Below are 10,004 nucleotides of genomic sequence, written 5' to 3'. Positions count from 1 at the left end.
AAATCCAGAGTGACAGGAGGGGGGGCTGCCGTGCCCTCCGTGAGAGGATGGGAGGCCCCTTACCTACAGTGAGAGGAGGTAAAGCCAATGCATCCCCCCCACTGCTAGACCAGAGGGTGCTGTCCCGCCCTGCACAAGGGGAGGTGGGATGGCTATGCCGTATGAGGGACCACCCGGTCATGTGGGCTGTGGGCTGGTCACATGGCTGGTTAGGTTGGCTGTGGGCTGGTCAGGTGGCTGGTCACGTGGCCTGTGGTTTAGGGTTACGGTTTAGGGTTAGGGCTAGGATTAGGGCTATGGTTACAGTTAGGGTTGGGTCAAGGTCAATGGCTGTGGAATTGTCACGTGGGAGGTCACCTGGTCAAGTAACGGTCACGTGGCCTGCTTACATGGGCTGGTTATGTGGCCACGTGACAGTAACTTGGCGGTCACATGTTGTTCACATGAGGGTCACCTGGTGGTCACGGGATGCTCCTGTGGCCAGTCACGTGGCAATCATGCGGCTGTCAAGTCGCGGTCACCTGGTGATCACGTGGAAGTCTCATGGAGGTCACGTAGCAGGGACGTTGATGTCACGTGATGGCCCCGCGATGGTCACGTGACCTGCCCACGTGACTGGCCTTGTAACCATAACCTGATTATCACGTGACTGCCACATGATCGCCACATGACCATCACGTGACTGTCTTGTAACTGCCACGTGATGATCACGTGACCTTCAGGAGGCCATCACATGACTGCCACGTGACCATCTTGTGCCCTCCACGTCACCTCCTCGTGACCTTCAGGTGACCACCACATGATCATCCCATGACCTGCACATGACCAGCTACGTGACAATCACGTGACCATGTAACTGGCCGAGGTCAGCGGCCACGTGATGATCACATGATCTTCACCTGACAATCATTACTGCTGGGTAACCATCACCTTAGCAGCCACGTGACTACATAACCAGACCACGTTACCAGGAACGTGACCAGCCCAGGGCCCAGGTGACCAGCCATGTGACAAGCCCAGAGCCCACATGACGGGGTGGTCCCTCATAGGGCATAGCCATTCCACCTCCGCTCATCTAGGGCACAACAGCACCATCTGCTCTAGAAGTGGGGTGGGTACACTCGCTTAAACTCCTCTCACTGTGGGCTAGGGGCCTCCCCACTATCAGGTAGGGCACAGAAGCCCCACTTCCTCTCACGCTGCATTTGAGTCCCCACGTACTCTCATGTAGGGCAAGGGGCCCCACCTTCTCTTCTGTGGGGCATGGGGGCCCCACTTCCTCCCACTATTGGCTCAGGAGTCCCAAACTCTCCCCCCTATGGCGTGGCCATCCCACCTTCCCTCATGCAGGGCATGGCAGCCCCGCCTGGTCTAACAGTGTGAGATTGCATTGGCTAAACCTCCTCTCACTCTGGGCAAGGGGCCCTGCCTCCTCCCAAAGAGATTGTAGTGGCCCCACCTCCTCTAACAGTGGGTGGGACGCAATGGCCCCTCCTCCTCTCATGCAGGGAAGAACAGCCACACCTGCTGTCACCTGAATACGGGTCCCAACCTCCTCTTGTGTAGGGTACGAGGCCCCATCTCCTCTTCCGCGGGGCATAGGAGCCAGACTTTGTCCCAGGATTGCTCAGGAGTCCTGGCTCCTCCCCTAGAGGCCGTGGCCATCCCACCTCCTCCTGCTCTTATGGTGGGGAGGGTGCATTGCCTAAATCTCCTGTCACTCTGGGCAAGGGGCCCCGCCTCCTCTCACGCAGGGCACGGCAGGCCCACCTCCTCTCAGCCTGGATTCGGGCCCCCACATCCTGTCATGTACGGTACAGGGCCGCACCTCCTCTTCCGGGGGGCATGGGGGCCCCACTTCCTCCCACTATTGGCTCAGGATTCCCAAAGCCTCCCCCCTAGGGTGTGGCCATCCCACCTCCCGTCATGCAGGGCGCGGCAGCCCCGCCTGTTCTAACAGTGTGGGGGTGCATTGGCTAAACCTCTTCTCACTCTGCCAAAGGGGCCCCACCTTCTCTAACAGTGGGTGGGACGCAATGGCCCTTCCTCCTCTCATGCAGGGCACAGCAGGCACACCTACTCTCACACTAGATTTGGGCCCCCAACTCCTCTCATACAGGGTACAGGGCCCAACTTTCTCTTCTGCAGGGCATGGGGGCCCCACCTCCACCCAGGATTCTCTCAGGGGTCCAGAGTGCTGCCCCATAGGGCGTGACCATCCCACCTCCTCTCTTGCATGGTGCGGTAGCCCCGCCTGCTCTAGCGGCGGGCGGGGGGGGGGTTGCATGGGCTAAACCTCTTCTCAATCTGGGCAAGGGGCCCTGACTCCTCTAAAACAGGGCGCTGTGGCCCCGCCTCTTCTACCAGCCTGTAGGACTCATTGGCCCGTCCTCTCGCACTGGATTCAGGCCCCCACCTCCTCTCATCTGGGGTACGTAGCCCCACCTCCTCTTCCGTGGGGCATGGGGGCCCCACTTCCTGGCAGGATTGGCTTAGGAATCCTGACTCCTCTGCCATAGAGCCTGGCCATCCCACCTCCATTCATGAAGGGTGAAAAGCCCCACCTGCTCTAACGGTGAGGGGATGCATTGGCTAAACCTCCTGTCACTCTAGACAAGGGGCCCTGCCTCCTCTCTAACAGGGCGTTGTGGCTCCATCTCCTCTAACAGTGGGTGGGACGGATTGGTCCCTCCTCTCACGCAGGGCACGGCAGCCCCCCCATCACGCCAGATTTAGGACCCCTCTTCCTCTCATATATGTACGTGACTCCACCTTCTCTTCCGTGGGGCAAAGGGCCCCACTTCCTCCCAGGATTGGCTCAGGAGTCCTGGCTCCACCCCCATAGGGCGTGGCCATCCCACCTCCCATCATGCAGGGCACGACAGCCCCGCCTGCTCTAATGGTGGAGTGGTTCATGTCCTAAACCTCCTCTCACTCTGGGCAAGGGGCCCCGCCTCCTCTTACACAGGGCATAGCAAACCCACCTCCTCTCATGCTGCATTTGGGCCCCCACCTCCTCTTCCGTGGGGCATGGGTCGCACTGCCTCCCAGGATTGGCACAGGAGTCTCGGCTCCTCCCCCATAGGGGGTGGCCATCCCACCTCCCCTCACGCACAGTGCGGCATCCTCGCCTGCACTAACGGTAGGTGGATGCATTGGCTAAACCTCTTCTAACTTTGGGCAAGGGGCCCTACCTCCTCTAATAGTGGGTGGGATGTATAAGCTCCTTCTCTTACGCAGGGCACAGCAGCCCCACCTCCTCTCACGCTGCATTCGGGTCCCCACCTCCTGTCATATAGGTTATGGGGCTCCACCTCCCGTTTTGTCGGGCATGGGGGCCCCACTTTCTCCCAGGATTAGCTCAGGAGTCCCGGCTCCTCCCCCATAGGGAGTGGCCATCCCACCTCCCCTCGTGCAGGGTTCCATCAGCCCCGCTTGCACTAATGGTGGGGATGTTCATGGGCTAAACCTCCTCTCACTCTGGGCAAGGGGCCCCACGTCCTCTCACGGAGAGCACTGCAGGCCCATCTCCTCTCACGCTCCATTTGGGCCCCCACCTCCTCTTCCGTGGTGCATGGGTCTCCACTGCCTCCAAGGATTGGCTGAGGAGTCCTGGCTCCTCCCCATAGGGCGTGGCCATCCCACCTTCGCTCAAGCAGGGCGCTGCAGCCCCGCCTGCTCTAATGGTAGGGGGTGCATGGCTAAACCTCCTCTAACTCTGGGCAAGGGGCCCCGCCTCCTCTCACTCAGGGCACGACAGGCCCACCTCCTCTCAGGCTGGATTCGGGCCCACACATCCTGTCATGTACGGTACGGGACCGCACCTCCTCTTCTGTGGGGCATAAAGGCCCCACTTCCTCCCAGTACTGGCTCAGGAGTCCCGGCTCCTCCCCCTAGTACGTAGTCATCCCACCTTCCTTCAGGCAGCGTGCGGCATCCCCGTCTGCTTTCGTGGTTGAAGCATGCATTGGCTAAACTTCGTCTCACTCTGGGCAAGGTTCCCCGCCTGATCTCACGCAGGGTACGGCAGCCTAACCTCCTCTCATGGTGGATTCGGGCCCCCACCTCATCTCATCTGGGGTATGGGGGTCCCATCTCCTCTTTCGTGGGGCTTCAGGGACCCACTTCCTCATAGGACTGCCTTAGGAGTCCTGGTTCCTCCCCTATAGAGCGTGGCCATCACATCTCCGCTCTTGCAGGGCACGACGGCCCTGCCTGCTCTAGCGATGGTGGGGGTGCATTGGGTAAACGTCCTGTCACTCTGGGCAAGGGGCCATGCCGCCTCTCAAGCAGGGCGTTGTGGCCCCATCTCCTCTAACAGTGGGTGAGATGCATTGGCCCCACCTCCCCCCCCTTTAGACTGAGGCCCCCCCCCGTCTCCTCCCATGTAGGGTACGGGGCCCCACCTCCTCTGCCGTGGGCCATGGGGGGGGCCCCACTTCCTCCCACGATTGGCTGAGGAATCCTGGCTCCTCCCCCATAGGGCGTGGCCATCCCACCTCCCTTCATGCAGGGCACCACAGCCCTACCTTCTCAAATGGTGGGGGGGGGCCCATTGGTTAAACCTCCTATCACTCTGGGCAAGGGGCCCTGCCTCCTCTTAAGCAAGGCGTTGTGACCTCGCCCCTTCTAACAGTGGGTGGGACGCATTGGCCCCTTCTCTCACGCAGGGCTCAGAGGGCCGCCTCCTGTCAAGCAGGGCGCAAGTGCATCCCCTGCTCTCAGGCAGGGCATGGCAGCACCGCCTCCTGTGATGCAGGGCATGGGGCCCCTCCTCTTCTGTGGGGTGGGGGTGCATTGGCCCCTCTTCCCCCCACACAGGACAAAACCACCCAACCTCTTCTCACGCAGGGCACGGAGGGCTGCCTGCTGTGAAGCACGGCGCAGGTGTCCAGCCTCCTGTCATGCAGGGCAGGCCGGCACGGACTCCTCGGATGCAGGGCACGGGGCTCCTCCTCTTCTGTGGGGGAAGGCACATTGGCCCCTCCTCTCCTCACGCAGGACACAGCATCCCCTCCTCTCACGCAGGGCAGGGAGGGCCGCCTCGTATTAACCAGTTCGCAGGTGCCGTGCCTCCTCTGATGCTGGGCACATGGCTCGCCCTCCTCTCACACATAATTCGGGTCCCCACATCCTGATACAGGGTATGGGGAACCACCTCCTCTCCCGTCTGGTATGGGGGCCCCAATTCCTCCCAGGCATGGCTCAGGAGCCCCGGCTCCTCCCCCATAGGGCGTGGCCATCATACCTCCCCCCATGCAGGATGCAGCAGCCCCACTTGCTCTAAGGGTGTTGAGAGTGCATTGCCTAAACCTCCTCTCAATCGGGGAAAGAGGCCCTGCCTCCTCTCAAGCAGGGCGTTGTGTCCCTGCCTCTTCTAACAGTGGGTGGGATGTGTTGGCCCCTTCCACCCTCACGCAGGGCACAGGTCCCCCCCACCTCTCACACAAGATTCCGGCCCTCACCTCCTCTCATGCAGGGTATGGGGCCCTACCTCCTCTTCCTTGGGAAATTGCTGCCCCATTTACTCCCAGGATTGGCTCAGGAGCCCTGGCTCCTGAGCCCTGGCTCCTCTCCCATAGGGCGTGGCCATCCCACTGCAGCCACAGCCGCTCCTGCTCTAACGGTGTTGAGAGTGCATTGCCTAAAACTCCTCTCACTCTGGGCAAGGGTCCCTGTCTCCTCTCAAGCAGCGCGTTGTGGCGCAACCTCTTCTAACAGTGGGTGGCATGTGTTAGCCCCATCTACCCTCATGCAGGGAACGGGTCCCCACTTCGCACGCAGGACATGGCAGCCCAACCAAGGCTCATCTGTTGGCTGTCCAACATTCTCTACATCCCAGGGGTGGGGACTGGCCTACAGAGCAGGGCTCATCTGTGGGCTGTGTCAGGTTCCCTAAGTCCCTGGAGGGGACTGGCCTACAGACCAGTGCTCATCTCTGGGCTATATCAAGTTCCCTAAATCCCTTGGGGTCTGGCCTACAGACAAGGGATCAACTGTTGGGATGTCGCAGATTCCCTAAATCCGTGTGTGGGCACAGGCCTCCAGACCAGAGTTCATCTGTGGTATATCCCAGGTTCCCTAAATCCCAGGGGGGCCTGTCCAATAGAACAGGGCTCATCTGTATGCTGTCCCTGGTTTCCTAAACCCTTGGGGGGACTGGCCTATAGACCAGGCCTCATCTGATGGTTGTCCCACATTTCCTAAATCCCTGGGGGGGGGGGCACTGGGCTAAGAAGCAGGGCTCATCTGTGCAGTGTCCCAGGTTCCCTAAGTCCCTGGAAGGGACTGGTATACACACCAGAGCTCATTGCTGGGTACTCCCAAGTTCCCAAAATCCCTCGGGGCCTGGCCTACAACCAGGGATCCTCTGTGGGCTCTCCCAGTTTCACTAAATCACTGTGGGGGACAAGCCTACAGACCAAGGTCATTTGTGGGCTGTCCCAGGTTGCCTAAATTCGAGGGGGGACAGGCCTACAGGCCAGGGCTCAGGTGTGGCCTCTCCCAGCTTGCGCAAACCCCTTGAGGATTGATTTACACACCAGGGTTCATCTGTGGGCTGTCCAAGTTCCCTAATTCCCTGGGGCAGACTGGCCTAAGGACCAGGGCTCATCTGTGGGATTTCCAAGGTTCCCTGAATCCCTGGGGGGACTGGCCCAAGGACCAGAGCTGTCCCAGGTGCCCTAAATCACTGGGGGTACAGGCCAACAGACCAGGGCTCATCTGTGGGATGTCCCAGGTTCCTTGAACCCCTTCAGTACTGCCATACACACCAGGGCTTAACTCTGGGTATCCCAGGTTTCCTATATCCCTGGGGGAACTGGTGTACAGACCAGGGCTTATCTTTGGGATTTCTCAGGTCTTTAAATACCTAGAGGGACTGATCTAGAGACCAGGGCTCCTCTGTGGGCTGTCCCAGGTTCCCTATATTGCTGAGGGGACTGGCCTACAGCCTAGGGCTCAAATGTGGGACGTCCCTGATTCTCTAAATATCTAGGGAGGACAGGCCTATAAACCAGAGCTCATTTGTGGGATGTCTTAGGTTCCCTGAAACACAGTGGGGGGAACTGGCGTACAGACAAAGGCTCAACTGTGGGATGTCCCAGGTTGCCCAAAGACCTTGGGGACTGATTTACAGACCAGGGCTCATCTACGGGCTGGCCCAGTGCCCTAAATCCCTGGGGAAGACTGTGCTACAGACCAGGACTCAACTGAGGGATGTGCGAGGTTCCCTAAATGTCTTGGGGGACTAGCCTACAGACGACAGCTATTCCAGGTTCTCCAAATACCTGGGGGCCTGGCCTACAACCAGGGCTCCTCTTTGGGATGTCCCAGATTCCCTAAATCCCTGGGGGTGACATGTCTACACACCAAAGCTTATCTGTCGGGTGTCCCAGGTTGCTGAAATCACTGTGGCACTGTCTACAGACCAGGGCTCATCTGTGGGATATCCCAGGTTCCCTGAATCCCTGGAGGGACTGTCTATAGACCAGGGCTGCTTTATGGGATATCCCAGATTCCCTAAACCCCAGGGATGACTGGTCTACAGACCATGGCTCATCTATTCGGATTTCCCAGGTTCCCTCAATCCATGGGGTACCGGCCTACAGACCAGGGCTCAACTCTGCGATGTCCCATGTCCCTTAAATCCCTCAGGAGACTGGCATACACACAAGGCTCATCTGTGGGATGTTCCAGGTTCCCTAAATCCCTGGGGTGGACTGGCCTACAGACCAGGGCTCATCTGGAGGATGTCCCATGTATTCTGAATTCCTCAGGTGACAGGCCTATACACCAGGGCTCATCTGTGGGATGTACTAGGTTCCCTAAATCCCTGGGGGGACTAGGCTACAGGCCAGGGCTCATCTGTGGGATGTCCTAGGTCCTTAAATCCCTTGGTGGACCGATCTAGAGACCATGGCTCATTTATGGTTGTCCCAGGTTCCCTAAATCCCTGTTGGGGAGTGGCCTACAAACCAGGGCTCATCTGTGGGCTGTACAAAGTTCCCTAAATGACTGAGGGGACTGGCCTAAACATGAGGGCTCATCTGTGGGCTCTCTCAGGATCCCTAAATCCCTGGGGGGAACTGGCCTATAGAGCAGGCTCATCTGTGGCCTGTCCCTGGTTACCTAAATCCCAGAGGGGCACTGGCCTATAAACCAGGGCTCATCTGTGTGATGTCCCAGGTTCCCAAAATCCCTTGGGGGACTGGTCTAGAAACAAGGGCTAATTTGTAGGCTCTCCTGGGTTCCCTAAATCCCTAAGGGGACTGGTCTACAGACTGGAGCTCATTTGTGGGCTGTCCCAGGTTCCCTAAATCCCTCTAGGGAACTGGACTACAGACCAGGGCTCATCTGAGGCCTGTCACAGGTGTCCTGAGTCCCTGGAGTGACTGGTCTACAGACCAGGGCTCATCTGTGTGGTGTTCCATGTTCATGAAATCACCGGGGGACTGTCTACAGAGCAGAGCTCATCTGTGGGCTCTCCCAAGTTGCGTAAATCCCTGGAGTTATGAGCCTACAAACCAAGGATATTCTGTGGGATGTCCTATGTTCCCTAAATCGCTTGAGGGACTGGTCTAGAGATGGACTGTCCCAGGTTCCGTAAATCCCGTAAGGGGACTGGACTACAGACCAGAGCTCATCTGTGGTCTGTCCAATGTTCCCTACATCCCAGGGGTGGGGACTGGCCTACAGAGTAGGGCTCATCTCTGGGCTGTCCCAGGTTCCCTAAGTCCCTGGAAGGGACTGTCCTACAGACCAGGGCTCATCTCTGGGCTTACCAGGTTCCCTAAATCCCTGTGCGGTCTATCCTACAGAACAGAGCTCATCTGTGGGATGTCTCAGGCCCCCTAAATCCCTTGGGGTCTGGCCTACACACCAGGAGTCATCTGTTGGGATGTCCCGGATTCCCTAAATCCTTGGAGGGACAGACCTGCAGACCAGGCCTCTTTTGTGGGATGTCCCAAGTTCCCAAAATTCCTGGAGGGACTGTCCTTATGACCAGGACTCATCTGTGGGATATCCCAGGTTCCCTAAATCCCAGGGGGTACTGGTCTACAGACCGGGGGTCTTCTATTGGGATGACCCAGGTTCCTTGAATCCCTGATGTACTGGCCGACAGACCAGGGCTTAACTTTGGGATGTCCCAGGTTCCCTAAATCACAGGGGAGACTGGCCTACAGACCAGGCCTCATCTGCGGGATGTCCTATTTTCCCTAAATTCCTCAGGAGACTGGCCTACAGACCAGGTCTCATCTGTGGGACGTCCCAGGTTCCCTAAATCCATGGGGGGACAGGCCTACAGACCAGGGCTCATCTGTGGGATATCACAGGTCCTTAAATCCCTGGGGGGACCGATCTACACACAAGGGCTAATCTATAGGCTGACCCAGGTTCCCTAAATTCCTGTTGGGGAGTGGCCTACAAAGCAGAGCTCATCTGTGGTCTGTGCTAGAGGTTCCCTAGATCACTGAGGGTACTGGCCTACAGACCAGGGCTCATCTCAGGGCTCCCCCAAGTTCCCTAAATCCCTGGAGGGACTGGTCTACAAACCAGGCATCATCTGTGGGATGTCCCATGTTCCCTAAATTTCTTGATGGACTGGTCTACAGACCAGGACTCATCTGTGGGCTGTCTCAATTTTCGTAAATGCTTGGCGGTGGACTGACCTACACATGAGAGCTAATCTGTGGGCTGTCCCAAGTTCCTTAAATCCCTAGGAGGAGTGTCTGGAGAACAGGGCTGATTTTTGGGATGTCCCAGTTTCCCTGTATCACTGGGGGGACTGGCTTACAGACCACGGCTCATCTGTGGGCTGTGCCAGGTTCCCTACATCCCAAAGAGAACTGGCCTACAGACCAAGGCTCATCTATGGGCTGTCCCAGATTCTCTAAATACTTGGGGGGGGGTCTGACCTACACACCAGAGCTCATCTGAGGGCTGTCCCAGGTTCCCCAAATCCCTGAAAGGACTGTCTATGGACCATGGCTCATTTATGGGAT

Source organism: Lemur catta, chromosome 19, assembly GCF_020740605.2.
Source record: "Lemur catta isolate mLemCat1 chromosome 19, mLemCat1.pri, whole genome shotgun sequence".
Lineage (NCBI taxonomy): Eukaryota > Metazoa > Chordata > Mammalia > Primates > Lemuridae > Lemur > Lemur catta.
Note: the sequence above shows the minus strand (reverse complement) of the source record.